Here is a 17,761-nt window from a genome sequence, read left to right on the forward strand (position 1 = left end):
AATATGACAAGGATTTTCTGCTTATAGAAAAGACCAGGAAAAAAAGCATTTTGAACCATTAGGTACTTCCTGCTAAGGTAAAAATATGCCTAGTTAACAACATATTGATTTTTTTTCATAAATATCCTAGAGAAACTCTTGTACATGTGTACCAGGAGACAACTGTGCTTAAGAATATTAATTCTACCATTGTTTAATAATATTACAAAACAAAAGAAATACACAACTGAAAAAAAACCTGGAAATAACCTAAATGTGATCATAAATAAGTTATGATAGTGTAAAAAAAATTAAGGAATGCTAGGGATATTAGAAAGCAATATTATATGAATGAACTAGATCAATACATATCAAGAATAGATTCTGAAAACAATGTATAAAGGGAGCAAGTTGTTTAAAGATTGAAAGTTGCACCTATTATTGAGACAAAAGTAATGCTATATTTTGTAAATGATTACATTACAAGAACACAGTCTGGGGGTAGACAAATGGAATTTATGATAAGTTGCCTCCCCAAAATGAGAAAGAGAGAGAAAGAAATGGGACAAGAGACTATCAACCCCTTCTGTTTTACAAAATAAGTCTCTGAATAAAAGATGACAATATCAACACATCATCTTAGAGTGTTGGGTAGATGGGGTCTACTCATATTCTCTGCCTTTTTTGTAACTTTCTTAAATAAATAACATATTATTAATACAAATTATTTAAATAAATTAATAAATCTAATGACATTCATCAAAACTAAATAATTTATAGAGATATCTAAGTAACTGTGCGGTTTGAAACTATTATGTACCCCAGAAAAGCCATATTTTAATCCTGACCCAATCTTGTGGGGGCAGTCATTTCTTTTAATCCTGATTTAATATTGTAGAGTGGAAATTATTTTGATGAAATTATCTCTACAAGATGTGGCGATCCCACCTGCAGGCATGGCCTTTTGCTTATATTATCTCCAGGAAGATGTGGTGTGTCCAATTGTGGGTGTGGCCTTTTGATTGATGGAGTTGTGACTCCACCCATTCAAGGTGGCTCTTGATTAATTTATTGAAATCCTTTAAGAGGAAACATTTTGGAGAGAACTCAGAGCTGACTCAGATACAGACACTTGAAGAACAGTTGTTTCAGAGCTGACAGAGGCATAGATGTTTGGTGATACTTGGCTGCTGACAGAGAGAGAAGATGCCTAGACACAGGAAGAGCTCAGCCACGTGCTTCCTGTGACATGCTAAGCAAGCTAGAACCCAGAGCTGTGTCCTGGAAGAGCTAAGTGAATGCCCACAGGCACTTAGAAAGGAAACATTGGCATCAGAAGATGGAAGCAATTGAACAGGAACAAGGACCAGAAGACAAAAACCATGTGCCTTTCCAGCTGACATAGTTGTTCCAGATGGCATCAGCCTTTCTTGAGTGAAAGTAGTTTCTTGTTGGTGCCTTAATTAGGACACTTTCACTGCCTTGGAACTGTACACTTTGTAATAAATTCCCCTTTTAAAAGCAGTTCCATTTCTGCTATAATGCATTCTGGCAGCTTAACAAACTAATAGAGTAAAGCAACGATATTCTTCCTGAATCTGATAAAAGATATTTATGAAAACCCCCAGTTCATATATCTTATTTATAGACTGGATACTTTACCCTAAAGATCAGGGACAAGACACAAGGCTAAATTCTCTTGCCACTTATATTCAACATTGTAATGGAGGTTCTAGCTAGGGAAATTAGGCAAGAAAAAAAAAGGAGATCCAGATGTGTGTGCATGTGTGGTGTGTGTGTGTGTGTGTAATCCACTAAAAACACTCAAAGGGTTTAGCAAGATTGCAGGACACAAGATGAATAAGAAAAATCATTTGTATTTTTGTACACTAACAATGACAATCTGAAATGAAATTAAGAAAACAATTTGATATTTAACAGCATCAAAAATATAAAATTATTTAGGAATAAATTTAACAAAGAAAAGCAAAACATACACTCTGAAAACTACAAAATATTGATATTAAAGAAGATCAAAATAAATAGGAAAAATCCCACTTTCACGGGTTAGAAAACTTAACATTGTTAAGAAGGCAATACTCCCAAACTGATTTACAGATTCAAAGAAATTCCTATCAAAATCAAAACTAACTTGTTTACAGAAATTTATGAACTGATTCTAAAAGTCATATGGAATTGCAAGGACCCAGAATAGCCAAAAAAAAATCTTGACAAAATAAAAAAAGTTAAATCTCAGTTACTGATTTCAAAACTCAATACAAAGCAACAATAATCAATATAGTGTCTTACTGGCATAAACACTGACATAAAGATCAATGAAATAGAATTGACAGTCCAGAAATGATTCCATGTGTCTAGAGTCAACTGATTTTTGACAAAGGCACCAAGACCATTCAATGGGGAAAAATAGTCTTTTCAACAAATAAGGAAAAAATAGAATTTTCAACAAACGGTGCTCTGACAACTAGATAGATACAAGTAAAGGAATAAAATTGGGCCTTGTTTCACACCATATAAAAAATATCCCAAAATGGGTCAAAGACTTCACTGTACAAGCTAAAAGTTTTGTACTTTTCAAAGTATAAAAGGAAGCATAGGGCTTTTTCAAAGGAAGCATAGGGCTAAATCTGCATGACTTTGGATTTGACAATGGACTCTTAGATATGACACCAAAACACAAACAACAAAGTAAAAAAATAGATTAAAATCTTCATCAGAATTAAAAACTCTATTTTTCAAAAGACACTTTCAAAAAAGTGAAACAACAGCTCTTAAAATGGGAGAAAATATATGCAAATCAAATATCAGATACGAGACTTGTTTCTAGCTTATATAAAGAGCTATTATGGAGAATGCAATAATACAACAAATATTCAATTTAAAAATGTTCAAAGGATCTGAAGAGACATTTCTTTTAAGGAGATATACAACCAATAAAAATACCTGGAAAAAGACGCTCAACGTCATTTAGTTATCAGGGAAATACACATCAAAATCACAATAAGATATCAATTCACATCCACTAGGATGGCTAGAATAAAAAATCAGATAAGTGTTGGTGAGGATGTGGAGAAATTGTAACCATCATATACTCTTTGTGGGAATAGAAAATGGTGCAGACATTTTGGAAAAAAGTCTGGCAGTCCCTCAAATGTTTACCCTATGACCCAGCAATTCTACTACTAGGTTTATACTCAAGAGAAATGAAAACTTACGTCCACACAAAACCTTGTACACCAATGTTCATAGCAGCATTATTCATAACAACCAAAAGGTGAAAATGACCCAAGTGTCAATCAGTGGATGTACATTTAATGTATAAACATAATGTAGAATAGCCATGCAACGAAATACTGAAGTCACTAAAACAAATGAAGGACTTGTATATGCTGCAACATCATTGAATCTGAAAAACATTATGATAAGTGGCAGATTCTAGTCACGACAGATCACGTATTATATGATTTAATTTAATATGAAATGTTCAGAATAAGCAAAACTGTAGAGACAGAAAGTAGATTAGGGGTTGTTTAGGGCAGGAGGAATGAGTGTAGTTTATATCTCAGGGTATGGGGTTTCTTTTGAGGTAATGGAAAGATTCTAAAATTGACAGCAGTGATGGTTGCATATATCTGTGATTAAATGAAAAAGCATTGAATTATATATTTTAATGGGTAAATTATTGCGTAGTTTGTAGATTACATCACAATAAAGCTGTTATTTAAAAAAGGATAAAACTCTAGCTATAAATCCAATTAAAAAGTGTTGATTTCTTGTTTTAATGCAAAATAATCTACACCTTGCACCTGAATTTCTACCCGACCAGATCTCTAAAATATAAAGTGCCTCCTGCCATTATGTAAAAGCTTTTGTTTATCTGCCACAACCAGCAACAAATATTCATCACTTCAGCATCTCCTAAATGTTGCCGAGAATGACTTACCCTGTCTGAGCGACAACATGGCATCTGCTGCTTCTTTACACATTACCTTCAGTTGCAGTTGTTTTCTGTTTGCTTTTTTTTACAATTATCACAAGATTGTCTCATATACGTTATAAGACTTTCACAATGAAAACAGTCAATATCCTCAATGGGAAGATAAATTTATGATCAGTCTTTTAGACAACTCTATTTCTAGCCCTGCCTTGATTACATTATTGATAACCCATTGCTCCTTATTAAATTTTTCTTAAAATAGAGAATCTTTTCTTAAGACATCTAATTGTGCCATTCCCAAATCCTTCATGTATTCTGAATTTCTGGATCACCTCCTACATTTTAACCTCTTCCTTCCTCACAATAAGGTTAATGATAAATGTAGACACACTTAAAAAGAAAAAAGTCTATAAAGCACATTTACACATTAACTTTTAACCAACCAAATTAATGTCTTCCTTTGATGTGTAAAGACTAGTGTGGATATTACTAACTTTTGAACTTGCACTTATTAAAAGAAGCAAGGAAGGAAGAGACTGAGGGAGATAAGGAAGGAAGGAGGCAAGAAGGCAGGAAAACAAGAAGGGAGAGAAGGAAAGTTCCAAAAAAAACGAAGAGTACCAAAGAGTCAAAGCAGGCTGTGACATCTAAGGGGTTTGAAGGGTCCAGCCAAGTTTTCAAGAAAGCAGTTTAGTAAATTTGAACTGAAACTGGTAGTCAGGAACTTTTGACTTTGGACAAGCTGTATAAACTGTAATAGATTTCAGACCTCAACTTCAATTTACAAGGGGATGGCTGGAACAGGTGGTCTATAAATACTCAACTTTAAAAATCCTGATTCTAGCTTCCCATCAACCAATCAAAAATAAGCTCATAAAATTACATTGCTTTTGTTAGCTAAGGCATAATATGAGCTAATATGACATGCTGGATCAGGTATTTGATGGTCTAAAGATTATAATTATGAAATTAACTGAGTCATTCAAAGTTGATAAATTACAAGCAGCAGGGTGGGCATTTTCCTCTTTCTAACCCTATACTTTTACAAGCGTAACTTCTACTTCAAACTCCTATAAACAGACTTTCCTAGTTTTCTACACATGAATCATTTAAATAAAATATCTGCTGGTATTGCTACAGTAGGATTCACTAATTCATTTGACACAAGATTTTGAGTTTTTTTCTGTGTGCCTGGCATTTATCAAGGCCATGAGAATTCTCTGACTAACAGAGAAGTTCTCTGTCCTCTTGTAACTTATAATTGACTGAAGAAGCAGATATTAAACAAATACAACCATAAAATATGAAGCATATCAGATTATGATCAGATGCATAGAGAAAAATAAGAAAGGGGATAGGAATTTGAGTGTACAGATTGTGATTTTATTAGAGTGGTCATCAAAGCCTGGGGAAGAAATGGCATTTGAATAGAGTCCTGAAGGAGTTGAAGGGGTAGGATCTGTCCAAGTCTAAGGGAAGAACTTTCCAGGCAGTTGGAAGAGCAGCTGCAAAGACAGTGAGGTCAGATCAAGAGCATTCTTAGATGAAGAGACTGGTGGAAATTTGGTAGGAGATGGTATTTCAGAGGTGATGGGTTCAAATCATGTAGGGCCTTAAAAGCCATTGATAGGACTTGAATTTTTACCATAAGAAGGGAAATCCTTTGAGGATTTTTAGCAGATTAATGAACGAGTCAGATTTAAACCTTTGAAAAGGGTCATACTTGGCTGGATAGGCAAGATCAGATAAGAGTAATTGCAATAATCCAGATAAAAGATTATTGAATAGTGGCTTGAACCAAGATTAGCAGATAAAGTCAATAAGATTTTTTTGTTGAATTTGATGTTAGTTGTGAAGTAAAGAGAAGAGTCAAAGATGATGTCAAAAGAATTTTTTTTTTCAATGGCAAAAGAGAAGATTTTAAGAGGTACAGGATTGGGACCTCAACTCAGGAGCCCACTTTTGGACATCCTAAATCTGAGAACACTATTATTCCATCCTTGACAAAAAAAAGAGATGTGACAGAGGACCAGCACTATTGATAATGGTGAGGAAATTTGGAAAACAAAAACTAAGGATCATGGACAACAGGTAAACTGGATTGGAAATGTATAATTGGAGGCTACCTTGAGTAACTGAACCTTGTCAGGAGGATTGGATTCTCCATGGAGGGAAAAAGGCAAGCCAGGCATAATGATAAGGGCACGTACCCTCTGTCTGTAGTTGTTTTTCTTCATTCAGCCCCAGTGAAAGCTATGAATGCTGGTTCTATCAATAGTGAATGAAGGCTTTGCTTTCAGCTGTCCTAGATTGGTATAAACACATGGTTATGCCCTAGCCTAACCAAAAGTTTCATTCACAGAGACATTCAGTTAGTTTAACAAACTATCAATTTGTGCAGTCCCTTGCACATGTCGTAACATACACACAAGGCATCTCTTTGTGAACCAGTAACTGTCACATCTCCAGTTCACAGCTTCATTAATCATATGTTCCAACTTGCGATTGTCTAAATTGTGGAGCCATTTGAAATGGGAAAAACACTGGACAGAAATCTTTCTTACACTTTCAGAATTAGAAACAGCTATAAATAAGAATGGGAAACACATTTTTGAATCAATGAGAAAATATTTTATTGTCATTTTAAATTTGTAATAGAGTCATAGATAGACACACATATACATAAACAGATATAACTAGATTAGGGAGTGAAAAGTAGGTCTGTTTCCCACACCAGACACTAGATCACCAGCACTTTCTTGAGAAATTTTTCACTTTCTTGAGAATTCCTCCGTCAGTACTTTTTGGCTTATCAAATACCATAAAATAATAAAAAAATGGAAAAGCACCTTTTTTTTTCTTCTTGAAGTAACATTATGCTTGCTCTTAGAGAAAATTCGACATCACTGATAGAACACTGCTGCAAAGTGCTAAACCAAATATTATAGGTTAAGCTCTAATGCCCTGGATGTGGTCTGTGAAACAAATGAGTTTTGCTGCCTCTTGGCTTACTTCTCTTTTATTTATTCATGGCCTATCTAGTAGGAAGTGATGGGGAAATAAGGCAGAGAAATTTAAAGCTTATCATCTATTCTGGCAGGGAGTAAAAGTTGGAAAATTGAAGTGGCAGATGTTGTAGCTTGCCCAATTTGTTCAACTGTGGGGAGATACGTGTTTCTGGAGAAACTGACATTTCCTCATCTTGGGGCTGAATCTTGATTAGTCTAGGCAGGCCAATTCCAGTAGTCATTGTCACTGATTTATTTATTTAGGTAGAGGCATGTGATGCAATTTGAGCCCATGAACAAAAGCCTCACTGCTTCCTGGAAAGGTTTTCTTGCTTTTAAAGAGAGACAGAAGTCAAGGACAAGCCCTTCTCCCTTCACCTGCCTTTGGATATTGAGTGATGCCTGGAGCTCCTGCAGCCAATATGTGGTCATGGGAGTAGAAGCCAACATGCTCAGCCTACCTCAGCAGAAAGATGGAGAGAACTTGGATCCCTATAGACATGACTGAGCAGTTGAATCAACCAATCCTGAAACCATCCCACCTCTATAGTTTTATTATGTGAATTAGTGTTAGCTGGATTTTCTGTTATATGTGATTTTTAGATTATTTGCACTTCATACTTTTTCCTTATTATAATAAATTAGACTGGCATAATCTGGTGATGCATTAGAGATACTATAATTCAGTGGACCTAGGTAGGAGTTACAGGCAAAGGACCCGAGTTTGAATCCTGATTACTATTATCTAACTTGGTGAATTTGAGCCAGTTACTTAACTGCATTTATTCATTCAGTCAGACAGTCACCCATGAAGTCACAAACACTTTTTGATTCTATATTCTGCCCTCACTTTACAGTCCTCAAGGTGATGTTAAGGCCACACAGAGCAAGAGAAGAAATAGTAGATGCAGATTGCTCTGAATTCTAACATAACCTCCAGGAGAGAATGTTCTTCACCTCGTCTAAGATTCCTGATATGTGAATTTTCTTCCAAGAAGTGATCCTGGGCTGGTGATACAATGTGGATATATAACAAGATGATTCATTATTTAACAATAACTCCTTGCAAAGTTGGTAGGAAAAGCAAAAATCAGTAATATCCAGAATAACTCTTTAGCATACAGGTTCAAGTCAAGCTTTTAATATGTAAGGTTTTTGTTTTTGTTTGTTTTTCCCAGTGGTTTGCTTGAGCCCTCCCTTACAGGCTTGGGAGGACCAATTGTACATAAACCAGGATTTTTCCTTTCCTTTCCCTTTTCCCACCCCTTCCCTTTTTCTTACCCCTTTTCTTTTTCCTTCCCCTTCTTCTTCCTTCCCCTTCCTTCCATCCCCTCCATTTCCCTCCCTCTTCCCTCTCCTCCTCTCCCGTCCCTCCCTCTCCTCTTCTCTCCTCTCCTCTTCTTTCCTCTCCTGTCCTTTCCTTTCCTCTCTACCCCTGTCCTATCCTGTCCTGTTCTTTCCTTTTCCCAAGCATGCCAGTTATGTCAGATCCCATTCGATAATATGCTGCAAAATCCCTCTCAGATTCTCCTCATCTCATTTCTTAATTTGGAGCAAGCAAGACTTATTAGAATCCACAATATTTCTTTCATTTTCTGTTTGTCCCCCTCATTTTAAGGTTATTAGTAAAAATGTGGATCTTATCATGAGGACAACCAGAAGTCATGTACGTGCAGTGCAACTTGCTCATATTTCTACCGTGTTTTCGTCTTCCCTATTCTTACTACTAAGATAATACAAACAACTTTTTTCCCTCTTGCTCTCAGTTTTTCCTCTTTCTCCCTCAATAAAGTCTTACTCTTTGTCTCAGTTACCCATTGACTTGGCCATATTCTCCTGCACTTACTGATGTAAATATTTCTTCTACTTATCTTTTATATCTATCCTTTCCTCTTAGACAATTGCATTATCAAAAATGGGATTGTTGGTGATAAAATTTTTAACAAATTTCCTTGTTTTTCATGGAAGTTCAGTGAGACACCGGTGTAAAGGTGTTTGGCAAACTGTTAATTATCATTTAGGTACCAAATTTAGCTGTCGATAAGTCCTCAGAGAGTAATAGAGCATTTCAGTCTAAGGATATCAAATTTTAATAGGAAAAACAAGTTTTGAATGTCTTATTTTATTCTATAAACCTGTTTTGTAGTCTTCTCTGTTATCAAAAACATTTGAATGAAAATGTAAAAAAAGTATTTCTCAGATTTTTCAAAATATTTGGCAAAGTGCTGAACATTTTCAGTTGTCTTTAACATCATATAATGAAAATATTATGTTGGGGTAGGCATCGCTATTGAAAATAATTTTACTATATTTAAGGTTTTATTTGTAAAGGGGATCTTTGTTAGTCTAGTGAGTCATGAAATGTACAGCTCATTTGAAAGTTAGATACTAAATATTCTGACCCTTAGAGGCTTAATCATCTCCTTGCCTCTTCTGCCTTTAGCCAAAAGCCAATGTGGCTGCATTTTTCCTGTTAGAGATTGGGATCAGTTACAGTAAAAAGAAAATAAAAAAAGACTTCAATTCTTAATTTTCGTACCTTCACCTCATTTTATCTTTCTTCATAAAATCTTGTAGAGGTTAGCGCTACAACAAGGATCTTAAAATGTGTATTTGTTTTACTGATATATATAGGGAAGATGTAAGCAAGACACAAAAAATACAAATGATCTACATGGCTGGGAAAGAGGAATCCTCAGCCCTACACAGGGTGTGTTCTGACTATTGTAATCAGTGAGGTTCTAATAATTTCTCTTTTCTTGTCCAGTGTAAGTTTTCTCAACTGATCATTTTTCTGTGAGTTCCCTTGTGCTAGAGCATCATATTTAGGTACTGTTTCTCCCTATCTGAAAATAGTATCCTAAATTTTATTCATGGTTTTATTGTCTCTCTGCCTAAACCTACTAATCAATCTCTACACTATAACAACCCTCCACTTTCAAGTAAAGCAGACTTGGCAAAAAATCCTAAAACTATCATGGTGATGACTTTAGTGAGAAACACAGGGATCCATGACTTGGATTTGTGTCTGAAGAATTTCCCTCTTCTTATAAGGACATTTGTCATATTGGTTTTGGGCCAGCCCTAATTCAAGTGTGATCTCACCTTAACTTGATTGTATCTGCAAGGATCCTATATACAAATAAAGCCACATTCACAGGGCTGAGATTAGGACTTGAACATATCTTTTGGGGTAATATGAATCAACAAGCTTAATCCCTGTGGCTGTTGTGAATCTGTGATTCTCAGAAACCACAAAGGGTTGACTACAGAAGCCACCTCATCATGCCAAAATAATGACACTGGTAAAAATGACATTTTCTGCCCTGTAGGTGACATCAACAGGTAAAAGCATCAGCACATAGCTCACGTGGCAAGGATACTCCCTGTATTTCCAGCATCCCAGAATAAAAGGAAAAATTAATGAACATGGTCAGAACACTGAGACCAGAAGGTAAGAGGGAGCAGAAAATATTGAGCTGCCGCTTCTTTATGGACAACTTCCAGGAAATAGTGGGTTTATGTTTTTGCACATTCTTCCAAGGTGACATAGACTGAGGGAATCTTGATATTACTGAAGATGATTATGCAAATTAGAGCTTATTTACTTTTTTGTTATTTAGGGGGAAATGTACCAAGCAAAGTACTATGAAAATACCAAAATGAATACGCCATACCCTCTGTCTTTAAGGTCAAGTGGGGGATTAGAGCTAAAGGATCAATACCTAGGTGGTGTGATAAGGAGTGTGACAGAGGTATGCTTTGGGCATGTGGGTAATTTACTATCCATTTACAGTAGCTTAGAGAGAGAACTCAAAGAGAGATTTATAGAGTAGTAGATGGGTTCTAGTCTGCTAAATATAGGAATATTTTTAATTAAAGAAGAAGATGGAAGTGGGGGTAGTACTGAAAAGTATTCATGTGCTAACAAAGGAACAATACTAAAATTTTCTGAAATCAATCAAAGGATAGTATTTGTAGGGGTATAGTTGAGAATTTTTAAAAGTTATCATCTTATTTCCTACAATTTTTTATTGTAAGTATTAAAGGATATATATCCAAAAAGAGTCTCAGAAGGTGATTTTAATTTTCACTGAGAAAAACATCTGCTTAATCTTCATTTCTAAAGACAATCCCAATGGAAAAGAAAATGTAATTGCTCACTCTTGGTACTAGTATGTGAATGTGGGGGGGAGGGGGTACTTAGAGAGAAAGAGAAACAGACAAGAGACAGAGAGAGAGAAAAAAAGAAAAGAGAATTATTGTACTAGTCTGAATCTCGTAGGTGCTCCAGAAAAGCCATGTTCTTTTAATCCAATTGTGTGGGAACAGACCCATTGTTGGGTGGAGCCCTTTGATTAGGTCGTTTCCATGGAGATGTGACCTTGCCCATTCAAGGTGGGTCTTAATGCACTTACTGGAGTCCTTTAAGAGACATGCATTTTGGAGAAAACAGAAGCTTGGAGACCAATGTCCTGGGAGATACTAAGCAAGGATCCACAGAAACTGAAAGAAACAGAACCTGGAGAGAGGCAAGAGAAGCTAAGAGATGAAATTCAATTTTTGTCCTGTGCAGGACACAGAGAGAAAGCCACTGGAATCAGAAGCTGAAAGCAGCAGAACTGGAAGCAAGAACTAACAGATACCCGCCATGTGCCTTCCCAGCTGACAGAGGTGTCCCAGATGCCAGTGGCCTTTCTTGAGTCCTGGTATCATCCTGCCTTAACTTCAGACATTTTTATGGTGTTAGAACTATAAATTTATAACCTAATAAATCCCTTTATAAAAGCCAATCCATTACTGGTATATTGTGTTCCCTCAGCTCTAGCAAACCAAAACATTATCTAACCCTGAATGCGGATATGGGTTATGACTGAAGGAGAAGGAAGAGGATATACTATTGGCAGGGCCTCTGAGACATGATTTTGACTTCTCCCAGGGGATTGAAGGCCTTCACTGGCACTTGTCTGGGCTACTCGGCCCTCTGAGCATTTGGCAGAGTGATCCTCAGTATAGTGCTAAAGGTAATAGAATCCTTGTAGTTCCTGGAGAAGCAGTTATGGAGGCCTCTTCAAGGAGAGCAGCCTATGTCCCCATCCAATGACCTCCCACTTGTTAAAGTAAAGCCTGCCAAGGATGAACTGCTGAAGTGAGCAAGGGATTGCCCCTCTTCTACAAGCCTGGTAGGCAATTTATGCAGGAACACATCTCTGTTGGGAGACCTGAGGTTTCTTTCCTCTCCAGATCCTTGATGTCCAGAAGCTAGTCTAGTTTCATTCACATTAAGCAAATTAAAGGCCTCCTGAAGCTGAACCTTCTAGGCAGTCACTCTTGATAATGATCCTTCCTTTCCTTAGAGGTTTCATAGACTTTCCAAGGCAACAGGGTTTCCCTGTATAAGTCACTTATTTCATACGTTACATGTATACAAATATTTACTAATTCATCACCTCTGCTAGGTGCTGGGGATATAATTTAAACAGGAGAGAATGGCCCCTGACAGCATGGAACTTACAGACTAGACAGAAATATAAACTTTAATAATTAACAATTTCAATCAGAGAAGCAGAACTTATGAACATATCAAGGGATTTCTTATAGGGACATGAACTTACCCAGTTGTGGGAGCTTGGTTTTGTCTTGTTTTGTTTTCTTTTTTTATGCTTACTGAAATAAAAAATCAACCTAACAACTTTGAATTTATTGATTAAACAATGACAATATATATCCACAAAATATTTGAAATGTATCTTTGCCGTCAAACTTCATGTCTCATTCTAGATTTCATGGTCTGAAATTTTAGCAGAAAATGACAAAGCCAGTGCATATCAATAATGATAATAATAGCTAACATGTATTAAAGGTTTATTCTCTGCTGGGGACTAAGTCATCTCAGTCACAGTGTATACAGTACCATTCTATTCTTATTTTGCAGGTGAGGGGGCTGAGACACAGAGGAACTCAGGACTAGCCCCACATTGTGCATTATGTTGCAATTAACAGTGGAGAAGAATGGGACAGAGGATGATTTGTGGGAGCTTGTTTAATACGCTGAAGGCTGATGCTGGAGCTTGAGGTCTACAGAGCAGGAAGTGGATTAGGGAAAACGAATGAAACGAGGAGAGCACAAGGACAAGTTGGGAGCAATAGGTGGAGCCCAGGAAGATGGAATGAAACCCATGTAAGAATTTGTTACCTCTGATCTTGGAGGTATAGAGGTCCTGCAGAATCCAAGACTCTTCATCACTGAATTGAACACACACACCTAACCCAGGAGTCTGAGACACTTGAAGAAGAGTACAGGGGAAGTTGAATGAGTTGCAGGGCCGACTGTTGCCTCAAAGTAAGGAGACAAACCAGCAGATTAACACCGCATATGAGGTACCAAATGGCTACTGCTTCACTTCTGTGTCCTCAATGTCCCATAAAAATCTCTTTCATGCCTCACCCTAACTGAAATCTTACAGGAAAGGGAAGTCTGGTAAATACAGTTCAGCAAGACCAAACTGACATATTACGAAGGCAGCACAGTAGTGTTAGAAAGCAGGATTGTAGTTACAGCAGGGGAGAGACAGTAAATGGGAGAGGACCGTGGAGGCTTCTGGGATTCTGATACTCTTTTAAGCTGGCCTGTGGTTACACAGGTGTGTTCACTTTGTAACATTTCATCAAATGCGTTTTTCTCTGTGTAAATTGTACTTCCATAAAAAGTAAACGAAATATTAAAAGCCCCAATAATTACGAACATAGTGAGCATTATGGACTGGAACGTAAAGGTACTGTGAGAGCCTACATGTAGCTGGAGCTAACCTGACTGGGGCCTCAGGAAAGGATTCTCTGTCTTTCAAGGTGAGTCATGAAGACGAAGAAGTAGCTACCCAGCTGAAGGTCGTAGAGTGAGTTCTTCAGATAAAGGCAGAGAGAGGCCATTATGATTATAGCTAAATTAAGAATAAGTAGGAGGGGAGGAAGAAACCAGGCTGGAGAAGGATGCAGAGACAAATAATGGAGAGCTTTGTGTGCTGTGTAAAATATTTATTAACTCCGTCTTGAGTCCAAAAAGAAGCTATTGAAAGCCTTTGCATGTAGGAGTGCTCTCTTGAGGTTTGAAAGATCATTCTGTTTGCAGATTGGAGAGGGTGAAAAGAACAAATGCAACGAGATCTATTGAGAGGAAGTTGCAGTGTTCACAGACAAGGGTGGGGTAGGGTAGGGGTGAGGGGGGATAGGGAATGATTGCTTAGATTAGATGGGTCAAATACTGTTGCAAAGTGGCTGAGAACATCACAGGCTCAAGTCAGAGAAAAACTTGAGTATGAATCCAGGCTCTACTACTTACAAGCTGATGTGATGGTTTGGGGCAAATCACCTTTTTGCCTATGTGCATACTGATTTTGTCCACCTGTAAAATTGTGAGCACACTGGAAAGTACCTCTTAGGATGTTACAGGTTAGGTTCCTTGGGAACCAGAAGCTGAGAAAGTGACATTTATTGGAGAGGGCTGTCAGTGGGGAGCATAAGAATAGGATTGGGCAGGGGAGAGGTGTGATATGATGCAGTCACAATAAGGGTCTCCACCAATCATAAAGGGAGTTCCAGGGTTGTCTGGAATTGGGGTGAGGGCCTTTGCACCCTGCACTGAGCAGGCATTGGGTGGGGGTGTGACATTAGGTGAGACCCTTCACCAGGGACAATCCCAGAGAGAAATGTAAACTGCCAATACTATTAAGAGTTGAGGGAATGAGAATGCCTCGTGGGGGTTCTGTGACATTTCAATGCATAATTGCTGCATAGCAGAGCACCTATATATTAAATTAGCTATCTTTTTAACACATTAAAGAGGATCAAGTTTTATTAATTAGAACATAGGAAGCTAACACGTAGTCTAAAATAAAGCATTATCAAAATCCACGATTTGCTCCCTGGTCAAAATACAGACAATCAGCAGTTGAGATATATTTTTCTTTCCAATGCAGTGAGATATCTGAGAGTTGCATTTTTTCCATTTTTCAAGAGTGAGGCTAGTTATTAATTAAACTTGGATTTACAGTAAAGTTCTACCCTTTCAGAGAGGAGTCATCCATTATTTTCCCCTGATATTGCTGGACATTTCTTTATTTATACCACATCAGCTATTACCCGTGACTTCAAGCTATTGCTACTATGAAGAAATATTAAGACCTTAAAACACTGGCCAACTTTTTCTTCCTAATGATGATTATTGTGAAATGAAATGGACAGGATTCCAGGATATATTTTTGAATGATAAAAACAAAGAAAGGAAAGTATGTATCATGCGATATGCTTATACCTTTTGTGGAAGAAAAACAAAGAATGAATTTGCTAGTATTTTCAAAAAAAACAATATTAAAAAGAACTTCAGGGCAGTGTGACGGTGGCTCAGTGGCAGAATTCTCGCCTGCCATGCCGGAGACTCGGGTTCAATTCCCGGTGTCTGCCTGTGCAAAAAGAAAAAAACACACATTTAAAAGAAGTTTAAAAAGTAGTTTCATTCATAGGGAATATGTGTTTTGGGTGGGTGGAATAAGGTGTAGTTTCTCACAGGGAATATTTTTTGCTGGAATAAGCAAGATGCAGGAAGGGTTCAGAAGTAGAATAAAGGCTTCTGTGTGAAAACCTTTCTATATAGTTTTGAAATTTGGAAATAAAAAATGCATGATCTATTTTTAAAAATACTTTAAATTCCAAAAATACCTAAGATTGAATACAACCTAAAACAAAACAATCAATATGTTTATCAAAATGGTAATATAAATAAGCAAAAATATTCATTACTCTAGAGGGTGGGCCATGGTGGCTCAGCAGGCAGAGTTCTCGCCTGCCATGCCAGAGAGTCGGGTTCAATTTCCAGGCCTGCCCATGCAAAAAAAGCCTATAGAATAGGTTTATTTGATTTAAATTGAACAAAAGAGTCATTTAGACTCAAGAACTTTGGCTATACACACTTAGAAGGATGCTTGTTAAGAACAAAACACACAGAAAAATATTTTAAAATTTAAATATTTAAATTTAAGTATTCAAATATTTTAAAAATTCACAGTTTTAATTTTAAAATAGTTTATCTTTGCTACTCTGAAACTAGTTTCTTTTCATTGACGGTTCAAAAATTAGGAAATTATTTTGGTGTTAGAAATTAAGATTTTCAGAATAAGGGAAAATCAAAGAAATTAAGGAAAATCCTAAATATTACATTTGATTTGAAATGCCAGTGTAAATTGAGTTTTGAAAATACGTATTCTTTAGCTCTGTCCAATAAAGGGGCCTAGAAGCAGCATTGCACCAATACAACCATATTTTGTTTTCTAATACCATTCCATCTAAAGGAACCAGGATTCTTTGAGAAATTATTGACTCCATGTCTAAGAAAAGAAGTGTACAAAATAAGCCTAGAAAGATAAAAAAATGATGGGTTCTGATTTTGCAAATGACACAATTGTCTACATAGAAAGTCATAAGGCATCCACAGAGCAGCTCCTAGAAATGTGAATAAATTTAACCAGATCAAAGAACACAAAATAAATCTTTAAAAATCACCTGTTTTTCTATATAGGCATTGAATAACTGGAAGTTGAAATAAAAACAATACTTAGAAATGTGATAATTTTAGGGATAGACTTAATAATATACACACTCAATTGTATTTTTATGTACCATTGCAAATAATTAGAAATGAAATTTCCAGAAATTCAATTTAAGATAGCATAAAAAAATAAAAATACTTAGGAATAAATTTAATAAAATAGATGCTCTACTTCTAAACTTAAAATTACAAAACAGTTTTAAGAAAAGTTAAAGACCCAAATAAATGAAGAACTATGCTATATTAAGAAAAAGTTCTCCACAAATTGATCTACACACTTACTGCAGTCACAGTTTTAATCACAGAAAAGTATATGTATATTTATATGTATAAATATGTGTATGTGTGTATGAATTTCCTACCTCTGTCCACTAAGAGTTCACAGAAGCAATGATTGCTCAATGGCAATGAATGCATCTGGTGCCCCCGAAAGTGGTTTCTAAATATCATTCTTTACTACCGGAAACTGGGGCCCCTTTGAGAAAAGGAATGGAAAATATTCTTGTACCATAAATAAAGGACATGCTTAAAAAATGATAAGGGTATAGCAAAAGTGTAACTGAGCTAGCTCGAAGCTGCTCCCAGCTGGGACAATTTGACCATAAAAATGAAAAATGATAGTAATGGATTATAACCCATTAAATAAAATTAAAATCCATATTAATATAAATAAATGAAAACTGGGGAATGGGAATAGAAAGCTCTTCCTCACAGCAGAATTCCAGCTAATAATTATGGAAGGAATGATGAAGTTAGAAAATCCAGTGAATGCATGGGTGAAGATTTGATGAGAAACAGGATATTTACGTAGTCTCAAAGTGCCTCCCAACAAATTTTGGACCAATTAAAAATGGAAAAATAGTAACATTACAATAGAGAAACCTAGTAGTCACCATCCATACAAGTGATCAAAATCAGTATCACCAATATTAAGACAAACCATCATGTGCCTCAAAATAGGCTGTACTAAGTAGGACACAAAACTACTTCAGTGATATTCATGCCTGTGCTGGTTTGAAAGGATGTATGTCCCCTAGAAAAGCCATGTTTAATCTAAATCCCATTTCATAAAGGCAGAATAATCCCTATTCAATACTGTATGTTTGAAACTGTAATCAGATCATCACTCTGGAGATGGAGTGGTTGTTAAACTGGATTAGGTGATGACATGTCTCCACCCATTTGGGTGGGTCTTGATTAGTTTATGGAGTCCTA

The 17,761-nt window shown here is 36.4% G+C and overlaps 1 long non-coding RNA gene across 1 annotated transcript; it reads left to right on the forward strand.

Annotated features, from left to right (window-relative positions):
- Positions 1 to 7,813: 7,813 nt before the first annotated feature.
- LOC143668875 (uncharacterized) lies at positions 7,814 to 13,755 on the forward strand. Its single transcript, XR_013168608.1, has 3 exons — positions 7,814 to 8,019; positions 10,278 to 10,399; positions 12,881 to 13,755. It is a non-coding gene; the product is annotated as an uncharacterized LOC143668875 (long non-coding RNA).
- Positions 13,756 to 17,761: the final 4,006 nt, after the last annotated feature.

This window comes from Tamandua tetradactyla, chromosome 25 (assembly GCF_023851605.1).
Source record: "Tamandua tetradactyla isolate mTamTet1 chromosome 25, mTamTet1.pri, whole genome shotgun sequence".
Classification (NCBI taxonomy): domain Eukaryota; kingdom Metazoa; phylum Chordata; class Mammalia; order Pilosa; family Myrmecophagidae; genus Tamandua; species Tamandua tetradactyla.